General features: G+C 35.5%; 1 long non-coding RNA gene across 1 annotated transcript in view; it reads left to right on the top strand.

Annotated features, from left to right (window-relative positions):
• Positions 1-11,218, top strand: part of LOC127022014 (uncharacterized) — a 300,415-nt gene extending 289,197 nt beyond the window's left edge. The window contains exon 5 of the long non-coding RNA XR_007767284.1: positions 11,179-11,218. This is a non-coding gene — a long non-coding RNA (uncharacterized LOC127022014). The remainder of the gene's footprint in view (positions 1-11,178) is intronic.
• The last annotated feature ends 7,848 nt before the right edge of the window (positions 11,219-19,066 follow it).

Raw genomic sequence — 19,066 nt, 5'->3', positions numbered from 1 at the left:
TGCCATTAACAGAATTGTATTATGTTTCTACTAATAATGGAATATTTTTCCACAATTTAGGCTACATAAAGTGGAATAAACAGCTATTCTGCCATTCCTTGGTGGCCTTGTTTCTTCTCTATAGGAGGCAGCAAGTCTTTCATTTCAGCATGCTGTCCTCAAAGTTCATGCCATTTGGAGGCTAAGCTGTGGATGACAAACTGCAAAGCTGACAGGAAAACATGCAAGGTTGATATATAAAACAAGCTATGCTGCTCGTGCTTTGACTGTCATCACTGCTTTCAGGAAAATAAATAATACTGCCTCGGTCTGTGCAATGCTCCTTAAGAGTTTCTTCAGCTTACATGGGGAATACTGCAAATTTCTTTAGTATAAATTTGGAACCTAAGAACTGCAGTTTTCTAAAACAAATTCAGAAAAAGAAATATTTTTTTCCAAACAAATTCATAAAAGACAAAAGCTTGTATAACTTCTTCCCAAATTGAACAAAGCTAACAGAAAAGTGATGGGCCCTTTCATGAACTGTGAAAAATGCTGTAGATATTTCTCTGGCTTAACAACCAAATGAAAACATTCTCTATTCACCACTAGCTCTGCAACTTTTGCTGCAAGCACCAACAGCTTTACACTGAGAAGACCCAAAGGAATTTTCCATCAAAGCAGAAGTGTGCACCACATGAGCAGGTGAAAATGTGATGGAGAAAGGTGTGATGTCTCTGTGTTTGCTATAAGCTTAACCCATGCCAGCCTTCATCTGATATACAATATTTTGTTTTTTTTCCAAATTCCTGTGGATTTAGTAGTTGAACATTATTCTTGTGAGAAATTTATTATTTGGCATTCATGTACATAATGATATGCTAATATATCCTTAAAAAAAATCAGAATTCATCTTGTCTGTTAACATGCTGCAAAACGTACATGTAATAGAAAGGGATATTTAAAACATCTTTATTTCATTATCTCATTTATGATGTTGTAGGTTGGCAACTAATTAGTATAGATATTTGAAGTTACAGATCGAGAGAAACTAAATTACTGTGCTATAATATAATTAATCATAGAAAACTTTTGTTCAGCAGCTAATCTTCTATTAGCTACTTCTTCCCTTCTTGTTGATACTCATAACTTTGATTAAGATTTTTGGTGCTTTATTTAACATCATAGCTTATTAGTATGAGATTCAGTGAAGTATCTACTGCCTCTGGAATAACATTCCCAGAAAGATTTGGAATGAAAATCCTCCTGGTGCGAGACTTCAACAAGAAATAGCATATATAAACCACCAAGGGTCAATGTATGCTAGCAGTCCATTGGAGAAGAATGCCTCAGGGTGTTAGACATTCTTGCCATCTATGCCCTTCCCTCTAGTTATTCTCCTGTGCTTTCGGATGTTCCAGCTACTAAGTATACAGCCACAGCTAAAAGTGATGGAAGAAAGTAGTAATCCAAACCAAGAGCAAGAGTCTTGCTAGCCCCTTTAGAAACCTATAGCAGAGATACTGCATGAAAGGGTGGATACTGCATACTGTATTCAATATGATTAAATACTCGATTATATGCTGTTCAGCACTATTTCCTATCCTTTCATTTACCTAGACAAATTATCTCTGAGAAACAGAAATATCTGGTAAGATTTCAGAATTGAAAATAAATTATCCCATAGTAAAGTTCAGCAGCATTATCCTGTTGTTATGATTTTCTTTTCAGGTGAAAAAGTGACAGGATATATAGGTCTATGTTATTTCACAGGCATAACCTATCCTTGAAAAAAATAGAAAGCCACTTTCAAGAAGCACTTGCACATACTTTAGTGTGTGCCTGTATTCTGGCTCAGATCATTTCAACAGCCTTGCTTTTGATAACCACAGGAATGCAGGAAGCGCTAAGAAACTTTGAATTTACAGTCACTACTTCCTCGAGTTTTCCTGACTGCAGCCCCTCTGCCGCAAAGAGATCATGAAGTAGTTTCCTCCTCATTACGGTTACAGGTTGGGTTCATCAGCTTTTGCTTTGCACCGTCTCTGACATGACTGCAGGTTTATCACGCATCTGTACACAGGTCTGTATTTCTAAAATGTTTTTAAGGAAGATCTGCTCATAAATTCCTTTGGAAATATGTGGCAAGCATACTCGGTGAGCTGTAGACTGTCATGGTATGGAAGAAGGGATAATATCTTTTATAAGTCTAACTAGCACTGTTAGCTTTTGGTCGTTCAGGATCTGAAAAAAGACTTCTATGTCCACACGCTTGTCAACTTTTTTAAATAATGTTTGCTGGTCTGATTGAAAATACTATTTCAGAAACAGGCCTTACCTTGCCTGTTGCCATTGCCAGTATAATTATAAAGAGGTATTAAATTATGAAACTAAACATGTAAATGCTTAATCTATGTTTTTTAATGTATAGGATTTTATCTAGTCAAATGGTTAACAATTGCAACACTCGACATGAATAAAATACCTGAGCAATCCTTTAGAAATGCCAGCTGAACAGGATGACAAGCTATTGACCAGTTGTTTGGGAAACACTGTTTAGTCCGTTTAGTAATGTTAGAATATTTAAAAAATGAATTGGTTTTACCGTAACATGGCATTACTCAGAATACACCAACAGAAAATAACTAGTTTTAAAATAGTACCTTTTGTTGGGGTAAAATATTGGTAAACATTTTAAAATTCCTAGTTTTTATTTGATTTCACTGTGCGTGTGAGTCTTTTGGTGTAATTTGACACAAATGTAACGTATATTCATACACTAACTGTGTATTTATGTTAGTTATTTGCAATTCATGCTTTAGTGGCCATTTATATAGTTTTACTTATCATGTCAGCCAGCTCTGACATTATCACATGACTCCAATTTGTTATATGCTTTAAATAATGAATAGCAAATAGGCAAGGACTAAGCAAAGCAAATGCCGTTTTAAGAATAACAAACCATAAACTGATACAGTAGTAGTAATGTATGTATAGCAAACACTTTCTTTTAACCAAAATCCACTTTACGGGATGTTTGCAAATAGGAGGAAGGAAAAGTTATTGGACAGATTGTCTGCTAAATTAATATTTACAGCTCAAATAATGATATTAATATCATTGAATGTGGAAATTTGTTATAGGAGATAAAAAAATATTTAGAGAGTAAAAACAGTTTTCCTCATTTTATTTTAGTAAGTGGATGATACGATTTCTGGTATATATCTGAAGGGTTCCTCCCCCCCCCCCCCCCCCCCCCCCATATCATTATATTGGGATTAATTATAGTAAAAAGTAGGAAAAGTCATATGAATAATAATTGTGTACTGGTGAACAACTTCAGCTATCTTTCAGGATTTTATTTTGAAAATTTGATAATGAGGAAAAGCTATTAAAACTCAACACCCAAAAGATTTGTAAGAGCAAAAAGGTATACATAGTATAAATGCAAGATTTTCCCTTCTATATATTCTGATGGATTTTCAATTGCTTTTTGTTCTTATCCAAAATTAAGATTTGATATTACATGTTTGTGACAAACAGATTTCTTTAGACACTCGTTTTATATATGCACCTATAAAATGAAATGCACAAACGTAGAACACGAGGCTCTACTAGGCTATAATACTTTATGGTTAGTGCTCTATGGTATTTATATAGTAATCTACTACTTTTCTTGTTTTCTTAATGATGCTTGAAAACAAAAAGCCAGCTGCATCATTTTATGAAGTACAAAATAAATGTCCATTTTACAGAATCAGGAATCAGAAATGTGTGAGCTCTGAATTGTGGTTGCACTGTATTACACTGCCTGATTTCTTTGTAACAATTCGTTTGATTTGCATGGAGATCATCCGTAAATCGTTATGAGTCAACACATTAATGGACTTTTTCTTATCAAAATTCCCAGTGATATCACCAATCCATCTCTAGTGAGAGCTATGATGTGAACGTTAACACATAGAGAAGTGCCAGTATTTGGTGCAAGTCTCTGGAAAAAACCTTTTTTTGGATGTTACAGTGACAGCACCTGGGACTTTTCTGCTCCAGCTCTCTGTTGCTACAGAGAAGCTGCACTGGCAATAACAACGGTGGGAAACAGTGAACAAAAAAAATCACTTTATGCTTTCCCTTTAGGAAATTAATCTGCCTGTTCTCCTCCTTAGGCCTTGATCTCACCATGAAATTAAAAACATGCAAGTCATAATTCTACTTAGACACATTTTTGCTGACATAATTCATGGACAAATACTGTGAATAATCATCCACAGGTATTCCTACTGTGTATGGTCTCTTATAAATAAATCAATAGTAGTACATGAATTACAGACTTCCAGCAGCAGTAGGATCCAGTAGGATTCACAGAATCATAGGCTTTAAGGCCAAAGGGGATCATTAGATTGTGTAACCTGACCTTCTCTATAGCATATCATATAATTTCATCCATTTACTTTGTACTGAGTCCAATAACTTATGTTTGACTAACACATCTCTTCTATATTTGCCTTTATATTGAGTTTCTTGGCCAAAAATCCATTACCATTTTTGTCAGGTCTACCATCACCTAAAAGAACTTCTGAGGATTTCTTTTACTATATTAGAAACCTGTCATTGGGAACATGGTGCTAAGTTCCTTTAAATGGCAGTGATTATCCTAGAGTCTACAGTTTTGCATGATCAGTAGTGTTCGTGTTGGGCTTTGGGATTCTTTTGAGTGAAATATGCATCAAAAATATACTACTGCCTGCCCTATTTTCTTATTTCTAGTTTTTTGTTAGGAAGTTTTAACAATTTTTGAAGAAACTGGTTACATTAGTAAAAAACCAATGTTTCTGCCATTTTCAAAAGAAACATTATATACTAAAAATGCATTCTAACACCATCCAGACCCTTTCTCTCAGTCTTTTTTTATCCTATGTAATTCATAACAACATCTGATATGTTCCTGCTAGCATTGTAGCACAGATGATTAGAGAAGGATTTTTAAACAGGAAAGGGAGATTTGGGAAAACATACATTTGAACTGTATGGCTGTTGCGTCCAAGGTGGACATTGCCAGCATTCTTCAGCCTCCCAAATGTAAACTGGCACGCTGAAATAATGGTATTGTATTTAAATCATCGATCTCCTCTAGGCTGTTAGACATTTGCATTCCTAGAATTTATTGTCTGTTTGTAGTCAACTATTTTTTTAACAGATATTTAAAGACATGGCTTTACTTTACGTCATGGATTATTCTTCATTTTTTTCACGGGAATTTTTAGGCTAAACAAAAATTATTTTGGATCATCAATATATAAAACTACTTTAAAGTAATTCTGTAAATTTGATTCCTGTAATATGTTCCTTAAGGTATTCCTTATCTTCCTTGTAAAAAACAAATAAACAAAACCCCAAACAAATTAAAAAAAAAACCTCCCTCAAAACAAAAAAAAATAAAGTGAAGAGCAGATATTCCTCTTGTAGATCTCCTTGTAACTGAAGAATGGGGGCTTTTATCTTGCTGGCTATCTTAGAGCTTTAAAAGGACTCCCTGTAAAGGTTATGAAGACTCAAAAATACAGTTGGATCATTTAAATTAGGAGCCTTATTCTCTTCCTCATGGTATAGCTTATGTTCTTATAGATACTTAAGTTCAAGTCGGATGGTGCGAATACCGGTGTGCAGGCTGTTTCTGAACACAGTCTGATAGTGCCCAGACCCAGCTGTGTGAAATACACTGCAAGCACAAAATGAAGTCCATGAACTAGTGCTTTTGCTAAATTCTTTATACCCTGATTCAACAGCCGTATGATATTTTTCAACAGCAATAAGGAAAACAATGGTAGCCACGCACAGACTGTGGAAGGTTTTATCTTCATAGATTAGCATATAAGGTTTAAGCATCTTGTAAAATGAATTGGAGGGGAGCTAACAGCTCCTGAACACTTCTCACGCCTGCCATTACTTCTAAGATTTTGTTTTGTTACTTATTTAAAGGTGATCATACCTTTTTGGCAAACCTAGTGCTTTCAGGTATTTTTAATACATTCACAGTACAAAATATCTGAAGTACAGAGATTTTATAATGAGCAGCAAAAGTGAGAGATATTTTATTAGGCTGTGTAACTACCACTTGCCGATTACTTTTAATTGGTGAAATAACAAATTGCTGTTTTATCTCTTTAAGCTTTTGACCTAATAAGTGCACTGTTTTTCATGAAACATCTCCTTTGGATGTAGCTAGAGGCTTTCTCAGTGGTTTTGTACACAAACTGATAAATTACTCTCTGGTATTAGTTCACAGAATCATCAAATAGTTTGGGTTGGAAGGGACCGTTAAAGGTCATCTAGTCCAACCCCCCCTGCAATGAGCGGGGACATCTTCAACTAGATCAGACCAGTTATTAGTTAATATACTTTTCTAACAGTGTACTTATGAGTCTCTAGTAATGTGCTGCTGGTTTTTTACAGCTTTTTGTGTGACTTTTCAAATGAAATAATCTTTTTCGACCAACTCCTAAGCACCACTCCACACAGAAACACTTACATTATTATGAACTGCAGAGCAGCGTTGGTCCTGTCCGTCCCTTCTCCTTCCCTTCCCTCCTTGCAACCCAGTCTTTGCCATGTACAAACAAACAATTCAGTAAAAAAAAAAAAATCTCTGGACCATATCTCAATGTATTAATACTACTTGTTATGTATTATCATCTTACCACACAGTGACGTCATTTTCATACAGATTTCATTCTTGATGTTATACACCCCATCCAGGATGCAGGGTTTAACATTCATTCTCTTTTGCTATATAATTGAAGAGCTTATAAATATATATATAATCTGATATCCCTGAGGGCAGTTGTCTCCAACAATCTGAGAAACTCAACTAATTGATATTCCTTAGCTTTTTTTTTTTAATTAAACGTATTGCAGTGAAGTCAGAGACCTACTGAGTTACTTCTTCAAATTATTTCCCCCTCCTCAGACTGTTCCAATATTTAAGCAGAATTCTATATATTTTCTTGCTTTTAAATGAGACCATTGTTATTCATAACCTATTTAATATGAAAAACTGTTCTCTTCAATTGATTCTAATATAAAAAGGTGTAAATGTACACTGATCTCTTTTCTTTGACCAAAACAGAAATTATCTTATGAAACCTATTCAATTGTTATCATTCTCCACTTTGAAAAAAGTTAGCCCGTATAGAAAACTAGGCTTCATAGACGTGCCTTTATACAGATTTTCCTGACAGGGAAAAACCATAGCTGACATAGTCAGAAAAGATTTTGATAGACCCAAGAAGAAAGGATTTTTATCTGTAAAAGAGGACCAGAAACCTTAAAAAAAAATAAAATAAAATAAAAAAATCCTTGAAGACATTATTCTAGTCAAGCAAAAGATTTTTCTCTCTTTCTTTATCCAGTCAATCTATACAAGTTCTGTAGAAGTTCTGTGGACAGAGGGATTATAAACAAAGTTCAGGTGTCCTACTGCTAAAGCACTGGCATCTGGTTTGTAGTCAAGTGTTGCAGACCAATTTAATTTAAATTATTTATTAATTAATTTATTTACAAGTCCTTTGAGAGCATCCTAGGATTTCCTTGTAGAAGTGCTCATTCTGAGGGAAGTAATGCATGAATTTGTAATCCATGTAGACATTAGTCTGCTGATATTCTCTCATTAGAAGAAAAATATTAGTACAAAACTAAAGGAATAGCCAAAAAATGATGAAACCATGTCATCAACTCTTTCACTTGTAAAGAATAGATACCTAGATATTTTGTTAATATTTATTACGGACTCAAGCTACCTTTTCAATTTTTACTGAAGTAACGATTGAGTACACATTTCTGGTTTAATGAATGTAAGAGTGATTTTTAAAAATTTTTTTGGCTATCCCTTTTTTGTGGATTTTTTAAAATAGAACTAGGTTTGCTGTTTTGTCAGCGTTCATCACTTCTGACTGGTGGTTCCTTGCACGGCCAAATTCAGCCCTTGGGTAAGCGATATGGATTCTTCCGAACGAGGAGATTGCTCGCTGATTTGTAGCTGCTGTGAGCTACACTGACCTGTTTCCAGCTACATGTGATGTTTAAACTGGAGACTAAAACATCTTACTGGACAGTGATACAGACAGAAAGAATCTTAAGAAAAATTCTATTATCAGATAAATATTTTTAGTAATGAGAGCAGCATATAGTCATGTTAGATGCTTAATGTGAATGCCAGCAACTCTTCCGATCACAATACATTTATAACATTTTCCATTTCCAAACAATAAGCAATCAAACATTAGCTAATTAAAATGCCTTCAGTGGTGAAAGAAAATACAAAAATACATGAAATTATCAAATAAAAAACCCAAGTGACTAATTTGTCAGCTTCACCATCACTTTACAAGTAGCAGCAGCCAAGTTATCCCTACACTGCATATCAATCAATTTTACTTTTTACAGCTGATAAGATATTCTCTAATTAAATTATGTTTTAATTGCCTTTGACTTTTAATGCAAGGAAAATGGCAATATGCTTTCCATTAACATACTCCCTACTCATTTCTGTATACTGTGATTGTCATTATGCAGTTAACAGTTGTTCCACAGTGGTATCAAGACTCCACATTTTCTCCTTAAACAAGGATCCTGAAATAAGTGCGGGGTTATTTTCTATATCCTAATATAATTCTCTTAACTGTTGGCAATATTGAGTAATGCCCACTTATACTCTGTTGTCATTCTCAGAGTTATTCAAATAGCATCTTTAGAAACATTTGATTCCATGTGTGACTGCAGTTACAATTAGAATGCCAGTCCTGCAAAACACAATCTCCCTGTTTTTCACACTGAGTTACTTACTAATTACCTTTCAAAATATTTGTTTTTTATAAGACTATCATGAAGCGCATAGACAGAAGTCGTATTCCTGCTTTATGATATGAGAATTAAAGTTAATTATAATACAAAAATGTGTGTCAGTAAGAATGTGCCAGGATTAGGACTGTAGATCCGGTTCAGCCCCTCAGCACCGGTATGGTTGTCCTGCACACAATGGCAAGCATACAAGGGCTGTACTGATAAATACACCAGATCCAAGATGTAAAATTTAAAGAGGACTCTTCTCAGAGTATCTCTTCTGCATCTGCAAAGCAAAGGGTGGGAAAGAGGCAGGAAATTTCTTGACGGTTCCTATTCTTCAATTCAGAAAACACAGGAGTGTTTTGGGGGCTGGTGTTTTGGACGACTCAAACCATGCTTCATCTTAATTCAGCTCAGTAGTAAAGAGAGGCAAGCAAGCTATAAACAGACACTGCTGCAAGATATGAAAGCAAAACCAGAAAAACAACAAAAAAGAGACAACTTCTTTCTCTGGGCTTTGAGATAACCAGACTGGAGGAAAAACTGAAGTGCAGCCATACTGCATTTAGTTTACTGTCTGACCCCAAAATTAATTTCTACACTAGCTGCAAAGAAAACATCACCTCAAGGTTGTACATGAAGGCTTCTGTCACACCGTCACACAATTACTCAACATTTAGCATTCACTCATTGCCATATGGACTTAATACTATGTCCCTTGCGCCTGGTTTACAACTAAAGTAAGAAGTGCTGCGGCTGTATTTTCCAGCCATTCCTTCAATGAACAGATAATGATATAGCCAATGCTGAGATATTTGATGTGAGTAGTGGACATTTTAGTCCCTGCATGAGTCCTTAATCTCCCTAGGATCCACAGGAAGAAAATTATTTGATATGAGAACCTTTGATATTACAAGTTGTATTTAACATTTCAAGGCTCATTTGAATCAGCTCAGCTCACTGAACTGCTAAAGCACACAGGACAACACATCCTGTAGAGAGGAAAAACCTATAGATGTGTTTTGTAGCCTAAAGGTATATTACAAAAAAATCACAAAAAAATGAGTTGTTGAAGATAAGGCCCAAAATTTTATTGGCGCCATTCATTTCAGAAGTCATCTGACAGCGCAGGCCTGGGCCATTACCGAACAGAAGGGTAGATGGATCAGGAGCAAAAAATAGCACTGAGATTTCCATGACGCACTGGGGAACTTCTTAAGACAGAAATTCCGTTATGACCCGCAAATACCTGTAGAGCATGAGTCAATGAAATTTTGTATTGATGCAAAAACTACTATAGCATAAAACTGTATCATGATTCCTTTTCCCCTGTTGTAATCCATTAAGATGCTAGAAAATTGAAGTTTTCAGCAGAGATGTGCAGCCAATAGTATCTACCTACTGTGCCTTGGCAATGTACTAATGGCTTTTGCAAAACACTTACTGTAAGCATTCAGCCAGGTTTCTGCCCACAGCAGAAATAAATGAATGAATATGCTTTTACCCAGTTGTGCTACCCATGTTAACACATTGTTTTGTAACCTCAGTATAAAACAGAAAAAAGCAAATCATTTCAGGGGTTATGTATTTTGTGGTACATTGAAGGTGAATCCTAAACAGAAGGTTTTATGCCTTAGAAAAGTGCATCTTTGTGCTACTCAAAGTGCTTGGCTTCTAAGTATAGCGCTATAAAAAGAGTGCTTTCTGTAGATCTGTCTTTTTAACGAAGTATATATGCTGATAATGTTGAACCGATCCTGACGCTTTACTTGGGTGACATTCTCAGTGACCCAGTGGGACAGATTTGGCCGAGGGGGGCATTTCTGTTAACAGGCCTGAAGGATTAAACTTGCATTTAATTTCTAAGACCAGCAGTTATTGACAAGACACTTCTATTTCTATTGGTGGCATGAAGTTATTGCAAAGAAAAGGCATGATAGGATGTGCACATTTTCTTCTGACCACATGAGTCAGTGGTCAAAGAATCAAAAAGTCAGAAAATTCAGTGAAAAAAAAGATATATTTTTAGAGGAAATCAAACTGCCTGATGTATAAGCTTGTATTTGTAGAAAGAATTATTATACACAACTAGAGTGGTACCTCCTAGGGAGCACAAAAGGATACAGTGATACATTGTCCAGTGACTGGAGGGGAAGGTCTAGCGTAGGCTCTCAAACGTCAGTAAAATTCTCTGTGTTAATTAAAATTGATTGTGGGTCATGTTCTAGATTTATAATAATTACATTAAAAGTACTGTGATTAAAAACAAACCCTAGCTTTTTCAATATATATAAATACAGTGGGAAATGCAGTTAATGTGCATGTTTTTAATCTTTTTCTTTTCTTTTTTAATACTAGGTAATACTCAAAATCCAGAGGAAGAGGTTGCAATCTATGGGAAACTAGTAGGTCAAATTTTAAAATTATATAAACTCTAGTATAATTAGGCTGACAAAAAAATATAAGCGGCAAGGTAATGAAACTTGCATTTACTGGGTATTCAGAGAATATGCAAAATCATTTAAATTTACATACTGAGGGGGAGAAAATGTGGTTTAGCAGAGGCAATTAACATGAGAAAGTAAGACAGATGCTGTGCAAATAATTCATAATGAATAATTTCTTTGCTCCATTTTGTGTTTGCAAGTTTTCCAAACAAACTAGTTTTTCTGATGTATATGTTGAAACTGTTTGCTGAATAATATCTATGCATAATTTTTTGTCTGTAATTCATTCATAAGCAGAGCTTTTTGAATATTCAAGCTCTTTTTGAATGGGTATGTAGGTCGTACAACACATTTCTCTTTTCCAATTGTAGAAACATAACTTATAGGTTCTGCTGTGAATAATCACAATATTTAACAATATTTGCTTCATTATTTTACCAAACATTCCTGCTAGTAAACTCATTTGTTAAAATAATCATGGAAAAAGAGATGCAAACAAAGGCAAATAAATTAGTCTGGCATCCCCTCTTTTGTTTCTCATTTGAGAAAAATAATTTGTACTGTCCATAATTCTGTTTGTCTTTAATTAAAATACATGAGGAAGCTGAAAATACAAAATCATAGTCTTAAAGATACTCAGGTTTCATATGGCTGTAGTGTAGAGTTATACTTAAATACACAGAGTTCCTTGCCCAAATGGCTGTGCTCTCATTTACTTCATACGTTCTTGTTGGCTGGTTTTCTGCCAATTCTGCAGATCCACTAAATGACAAAGCAGCGTTTCTTAACTACGCTCTGCTCTGTAAGCTCACTTTCTGAGTAACTGACGTGATGGGCAGCTTGCGCCTCCATTTAGTACGGCTGAATTTCCATCCATTCTGTAGCCAAACATGGTATCAGCTTCGGCTGTATAGCATAAAGGAAAGACTCACGTGTAGGCAGATAATGAAGATAAATATACTATTTGTTGGCAGTCAAGGTGATTAATTGCGAGAGGCAAGCTTAATTATGCCAGTAGTAACAATTGGTGTCATGGACAGACACCAAGTTTTTTATGGCCCATTGTTAGAAATGTGTTGAAGTTTGAATATGAACACATTAATGAATTAGCACAAATTGTGTCTTCTTACATAGAAGGCATATATTCTTCATTATATTTAGAGTCATAGTTATCTGGAACGCTGGAAAAGCCAGTTTTTACTCTTTCTGTAAGTGAAGCAGGTCATCAGATCTGAGAGACTGCAGCATTCTTATGATAAATTGTGTATGATGAACTCAATGATGAGTGAATTCCATTTCCAGAATCTTATTAGCAATGTAAAAAATGTATTTGATTTTCTATATTTATTTTTATTTTGTACATGTTTTTATATTTAATACATTTATATTTCAGAGTTTCTATTTCAGCTTACTATTTCAATAGCGGTAGTTGAAAAAAAGTGATCTTGGTATTAGTAAGCTAAGTTTCACATTCCTAAGGAAACAGCGGGAGAATTTTAAGTTCTCTTTTTGAGGTACCTTTATATCCCATTTATACACTGGCACTGAGGATCCGACAGTCTCAGCTTACACCTTTTTTTCCTGAGATCAGAAATTAGCCTGGGAATAGCTTATGGCATGAGAAGTACAAAGGATCCCCCAAACCTTTCTAACACTAATTGGACAGGAGAATGCAGAGAACATATAAATACAGTTCCACAAATGTCAATTCTGCAAACATGTATCAGTGTGAAAGTTCTGCCATTCTCATATTTTACACTGAATAATGTGAGAACACTGAGACAATTATTTTAAATAACTGAAGTATACCTATATGTCTTTGGAAGAGAATGGAAATAATAGAATAACTTGCTTAGTAAGTCCTGGTGTAGTAGTGTGTTAACCAGCAATTACAAGTTCTACTGGGTACAAAGAAATGATGTCTTTAATGAGCATGGCAAACTAAAAAATTGTTTGAAAATACAGAAAAATAACAATGAAGTGACATTAAAACTAGAAGGAAATTGTACTTCACTAATTTGGCAGATTTTATATAGTAAACATGACTTCATTTTTAAAAATGAGATATATAAATTAAAGTAAGAAAACAACAGGTAAGAAAACATCCATTAAACTAATCTAGTTGAGTATCTATTCTCATTGCTCCTTGGGTTACTTGCCTTCTCTTCTCTTCTCTTACCTCTTTCAGCACTTTAAATTTCAACTTCATAAAACATCTAGACATAGTAAACCTTACAATTATTATGTCTTGTTGTCTTCTTTCCTATTTATCTACAGTTTAAAAGAACACGTTTTGGAATCCAGGTATTTCGTTAGCAATTGCTGTAATACATTATTTTTGTAATCTTAAAACAGACATTCTAGATTATACATCCCTGCAAATATAATTCCTGCTCTAACTTCCCATTCTTCTATGGCTGCCTTCATTTCTTTCTGAACTGCAGGAGTTCTTACTGGTAGGAGTGATAAATGAACATGTTTCTTTGCATTATACATTATTATTATTATTCATTATTATTATACAGCAAATAAACTGTGTATACCATATCACTTTATAAATCTATTGCCCAGTGCTGTTATAGCCAATGCATTAAATATTGGGCTTCTCATGGACTGCTTACTGCAGTTTAACACAACAGATAATGAAAGGAGATCAGGCATGAAAACTTCCTCTTTATCTTGCACCTTTCGTCACACAAAGTACCTGATAACAGCTAAGTTCATCATCCTTCTTTCATAGAATATTCAGGAAATCAGGCACTTAAACCATGACCTTCACAGAGAAAGGACTGTGTCACCTCGTTTAGTCAGTAGCACAACTGGGGCCCTGATCTGGAATGGAGTTGCTGGATTTTGTCAGAAGATAAATAAAGCAAGTGGATACTTTTGTGTCCTTGTATGGAACTTCTTTTCAAGGAAAATATTTTGCATTAAAAGAAAAGAGGGTAGAAGGTGGCACAGAGCATAAAAATTACTCATGAAAGATGGGGCTAAATTAAGGTTAAGCAAATAAAAAATAAAATTGTTTAACTAATAGCTTACTTAACCTGTTACATAGTCTCTATTATTTAATTATTTTATTTAAAATGCTATGCAATAACACAGAATTTATGCTATCTGTTGGAAAAAAGTTATTCCAATCTTGAGAATTTTATGTTGGTTTATTATTATTTAATATTTCTCATTGTCTTGGTAATTCTTGCATACTACGAAAATGAAAACAATATTGTTCTATTATGTTTTCTAATGCCAAGTGAGCCTATGAAAGTTAAAAGATTCACTGATTTTTATTTTATTTACCTAGTGTTTTTAGGTGACAAATTCAGCTTTCCCCCCCTCTAATTCCTCCCCCAATCTCCAGAGTGGTCTTATTTAAAAGGAACAAATACTGTTAGTGAAGTTTGCATAGGCATTTTGTGTAGGGATAGAAGTGTATCATTCAGAAGGCAAACTGTCACACATTGCATGCCCTATTTTATATATTGTACACTTCTATTTTTACTTTTTTTTGGTTCTCATCATTCTTTCCCCAATCATTCTTTGCATTTTTACATGCACCTTCCAGCAGATGATTTGTCTGCACCTTTTTACATACTTACTGCTGAAGCAGACTGCTAACTTAATATTGCTTTTGAGTCAGACTTTAAATCTTGTACTGACTGAATTAATTTCAATATTATGCAAAATAGCTACTGTATCCTTTACACCTTGCTAGTTTCTTTTTCTCTTCTCTTTCTCTATGTGTGTTCCAGATATATTATTCTACCACTTGTGGCTAAAACAATTTGACTGACCTTTCACCTAGACTAGATACTAGAACTGTCTGTGTGTGTTGTCCTTTACCTAAACTTAGTCTCATTTACTCTTGTGCAGAGTGCGTACCTGTGGTATACCTCATCCACACCAGTACCACTTCATGCAGAGGTGAGAAAAAATATCAGAAATAAATGTTGATTTTATCCTTAGTTCACTTTGTCAGTGAACTCATTGTTACTACCCAGAATACTCCCTGACCTCCATGGTTTTTATCACAATCACCTTGTAGTATTTTCTCCCAGACCAAAAACGCGAAGGAATTTCTATATACAGACAACTACATAAAGCATATACTTTAATGTAATGGTTACAACCTCTCAGTAATTACTGCAGGAAGACAAGTGAAACTGTTCATCCTCTGTGGTGTCAGAGTCATTAAAATGGCTAAGAGAATTAACATTGTAATAGCTTGCAATTACACTCAATAGCAGTGAGTAGCTTGCAAAACCAAACTAAGCACTAGTTAACAACTGTATCTTCCATTTATGTTACAACAGTAATGAGAATACAGATTTCAGTATTCAGGAACTGGAATCTAAAATGTGTATTAGAAACCAGTATGACTCCAGTAACTGGATGGGCCAGAAGATGGTAAGAGACCTGGGTCCTGATTCCCAGGAGTACGAATTGCCCTGATATTTGTGTATTTAGTTTAACATGTGTATTAGGGGTTTAGGATTATCACCCAAGCACTCTTAGCACAGTAACTACAGTGGAAACAGTGCATCCCACCAACTCTTCAACAGTGATACCTGATTTCAATACCCACAAGGTGGTGTTTTCTGAGAGCTGCACAATTTGAACACAGAAGTTCTTCTCAGAGCCCAGTGAATTCTCCTCTTGATCTGCCAGATGAGCAAAGGCTCATCATTTCCTTAGAGATGGCACTAGTCCACTTTAACAATAAGCTGGCAGCCATATTGTTTAGAATTCCTTTGAAATATTTGTGGTCAGCAAAGATACTAAAGGGGAAAAAGGGTTTAGGTATGTAAGTCCAGAGTTTCAGGTACGTAGAACACACTGTAGCCATGCACGAGGACAGACAGGTGGTATTCTACTGAATTTTGCATGGGGCATGGGGGTTTCATTAGGGATGGCTGTGCCTACCGAACATGCTCATTTGCAGACAGCAATTTCTCTAAAGAAAAATTATCCCTCTTTCAGTACAACAGTGTTCTGTGCCTATAAAAGTCTTCACATTTTCTTTACTTTCCACTGAGCAGGTATTACCTACAAAGACTTTCCATCGTTTTTTCTCTTCTTCTTCTTCCTGAACTGCAGACTTGTTGATGGCTTTGAATTGTTCAAAGCCGTTCAAGCATATAGCAAGTAGCTTTCTACCTGCTTGGTACTTCCATTTGAGCCATTTCAAAGACAGGCTATAATTCTTACAAGGTAGATGGGCTGGCTGCAGAAGGGAAGGGAAAAAAAAAAAAGGCTAAAGGGACTGGAAACTACCTGAAAATACTAGTACAATTTCAACACCTTTCTCTTCTTTTTGTTTGACAAATTACGGACAGCTTCTGGCAATATTTAAGAGGTGACACAAACTCCCTTATTTTAATGTCAAACATGCACCACATAGACTGAATTACCAAAGATGGTAATTCCAGCATGTTAAAATTCTGTATCTTGCCGCCCCTCCTCTGTTGGTAGCTCACTGCACGACACTCGGATATTTCTCCCGTACCACTGTGTGGTTACTTCCTTGGAACAGACACTCCCATGCATATTTTTTTTTTTTATTTTTCTAGTTTTTTATAATTCAGACTACTGTTCGGAGGATGTATTTCTTACTATGCAATTGCAGGCACAGGATTAAGAATGAAAATCAGACATCTAAATCAGGTGCAACTAATGATATTCCAGTATATATAATAAAAGTGGGAAATTGTACCAATTAATTAAAATAATCCTCTTTACAACGTGTTAAAGCATTTGAGAGGCATTGTTCAGTAAGATAAGCTCTCTCTTTATTCTTAAGAGTTGAGTCCTATGTTGTTACGGTGTATCATTGCATATCACGATTTATAGCTTACAGGGCTGGAAAAAACTATGCTTATCATCTGGTGTGACCTCTTGTGTAATGCCAGCCAGGGAACTTCACCCAAGTAACCACTCCACCAGTCCCATAACTTACATTTGAGATGCAACATATCTTTCAGAAAGATTTTCATTTCTATTTAAAGACTCCAAGCAACACAGAATTCACATTCCATAGGTAAAATGTTCCAGTCATTAATTAGCTGCAGTATTAAAACTTCTCCTTCATTGTACAATGCATTTACATAGCATCAGCTTCCAGAAACTGTCTTTAATTATGCCTGTTTTGATCAAGCTATAGCAATGGGTGTGGTGGAGCAGCTACATACTAACAGAGGAACAATTATATATAGGGACACATTGAAAAATCAGCGGTTCCAGGTTAGAAAATGCAAACACGTGCTTAAAAGGCAAGGGGACAAGCATCCAGCATTTATCTCCAGTAAACTGCAAATCTTTTTTGTTGTCTCCTTTTTCCTTTCCTTTCAAATCACACTGAAGATCAATTTTGCAAAGAAGTGTGAGAAAGAGAACCATGGCCCTTCTGAAAGCAGACAAGATGTTCTCGTGTCAGCAGGTTCTGTAAGTGACAAGGTGATACTGAGAGAGACTCCAAAGACATTAGGGAATGAAGCTAATAAAGCATGCAGGTTCTAGGCTGTGTATCACAGGCCTACCTTTTAAGCATCTCAGGCATGGAGCAGTAACTAATATAGCCAGCAGGAAACAGGACAGTGATACGTCTGCAGTCCCATTCCTCAGGCACTTTACTAAAATCTGAAGAAATACGCTTATATTCACTTGGGATTCACTGCTTGGAACTTGTTCTTGAAGGCAGGCACTTACATTCTTTCCTCTAAAGAACTAAACAGAGCTAAAGGATTTAAAACATGCTAGAGGAGGAGTAGCCTATGGTCACCATTTACTTACTAATCCAGTAGTTAGAGAGTTCTAACCCAAGAAATGAGGTATTTGGTTTATTCTCCACAGCCTCATGCGTATTCAGTCTCACGTCTCCCATTCGCAGGAGAATACCCTACCACCAGATTAAAGGGATGGGAACAAACCTCTATTCCATCAAAGCTGTATCACCACATCAAAAAGAATCCAAGATCAATTTAAATAGAGAACAAGAGGAAGAGAGAGCATGGTTCCCTGTCTTCTGTTAGGACTCTCACTTCAGGGAGAAGACATGGTTAGCCTTCTAAAACATACATTAATTGTCTCTCAGATATTCTAATTTTTATATAGTTATCATTAATCCTAAGTGTGGACACAAAGCCCGTATTCCCACATTGATCTTACTAATAATGCCTAGACATGTAACTTCTGTTTATTTTCACTTTGATACTCTCTCCGCTACCCATCCACTCACAGCTGTCATCTTTACTAACCCATAACAGTGGGAGCTTATATTCAGTTATTCACCAGGACAAACTAATGCTGTTTACTGTAAACTGCCTTCCAGAAAACAACGCCCCAACCTGAAATGTAACCCGCGTTCTTTTTCACTAGATACCTGACCTTGACTTCAACAGTTCTGTTGAACAAATGAGGCCACCTTCCCAAGGTGTCTAGATTGGTCTGTGCCATTAACCTGTATCCATCATAATTGACCATCAACAAGTCTTTGTTGCGTGGCATTTAATCAGCCATTTGTTTGTTCTCTCTCAAATCACTGGTATATTAAGTAGCTCTGTAATGTTCGGTATCACTACAAGGAATACTCCAATGAGACGAAGATTTACAAATATCTTTAGATTTTATGGGCTAAACGTATTTTGGTTTTTGCTAATTTCTGTTTAATCATCATAAGCATCAAGTCACGTGCTTTATGGACTGCTATTACAGACATTCCATTACCTTTTTCACTGAAACTTGCGTCGCATCAAAACGTAGTTTGACAAGATTTGTTTCCCATCCAAGTGTAATTCTCAGTC

Source organism: Gymnogyps californianus, chromosome 14 (assembly GCF_018139145.2).
Source record: "Gymnogyps californianus isolate 813 chromosome 14, ASM1813914v2, whole genome shotgun sequence".
NCBI lineage: Eukaryota > Metazoa > Chordata > Aves > Accipitriformes > Cathartidae > Gymnogyps > Gymnogyps californianus.
This window is presented reverse-complemented; position numbering and strand designations above follow the sequence as displayed.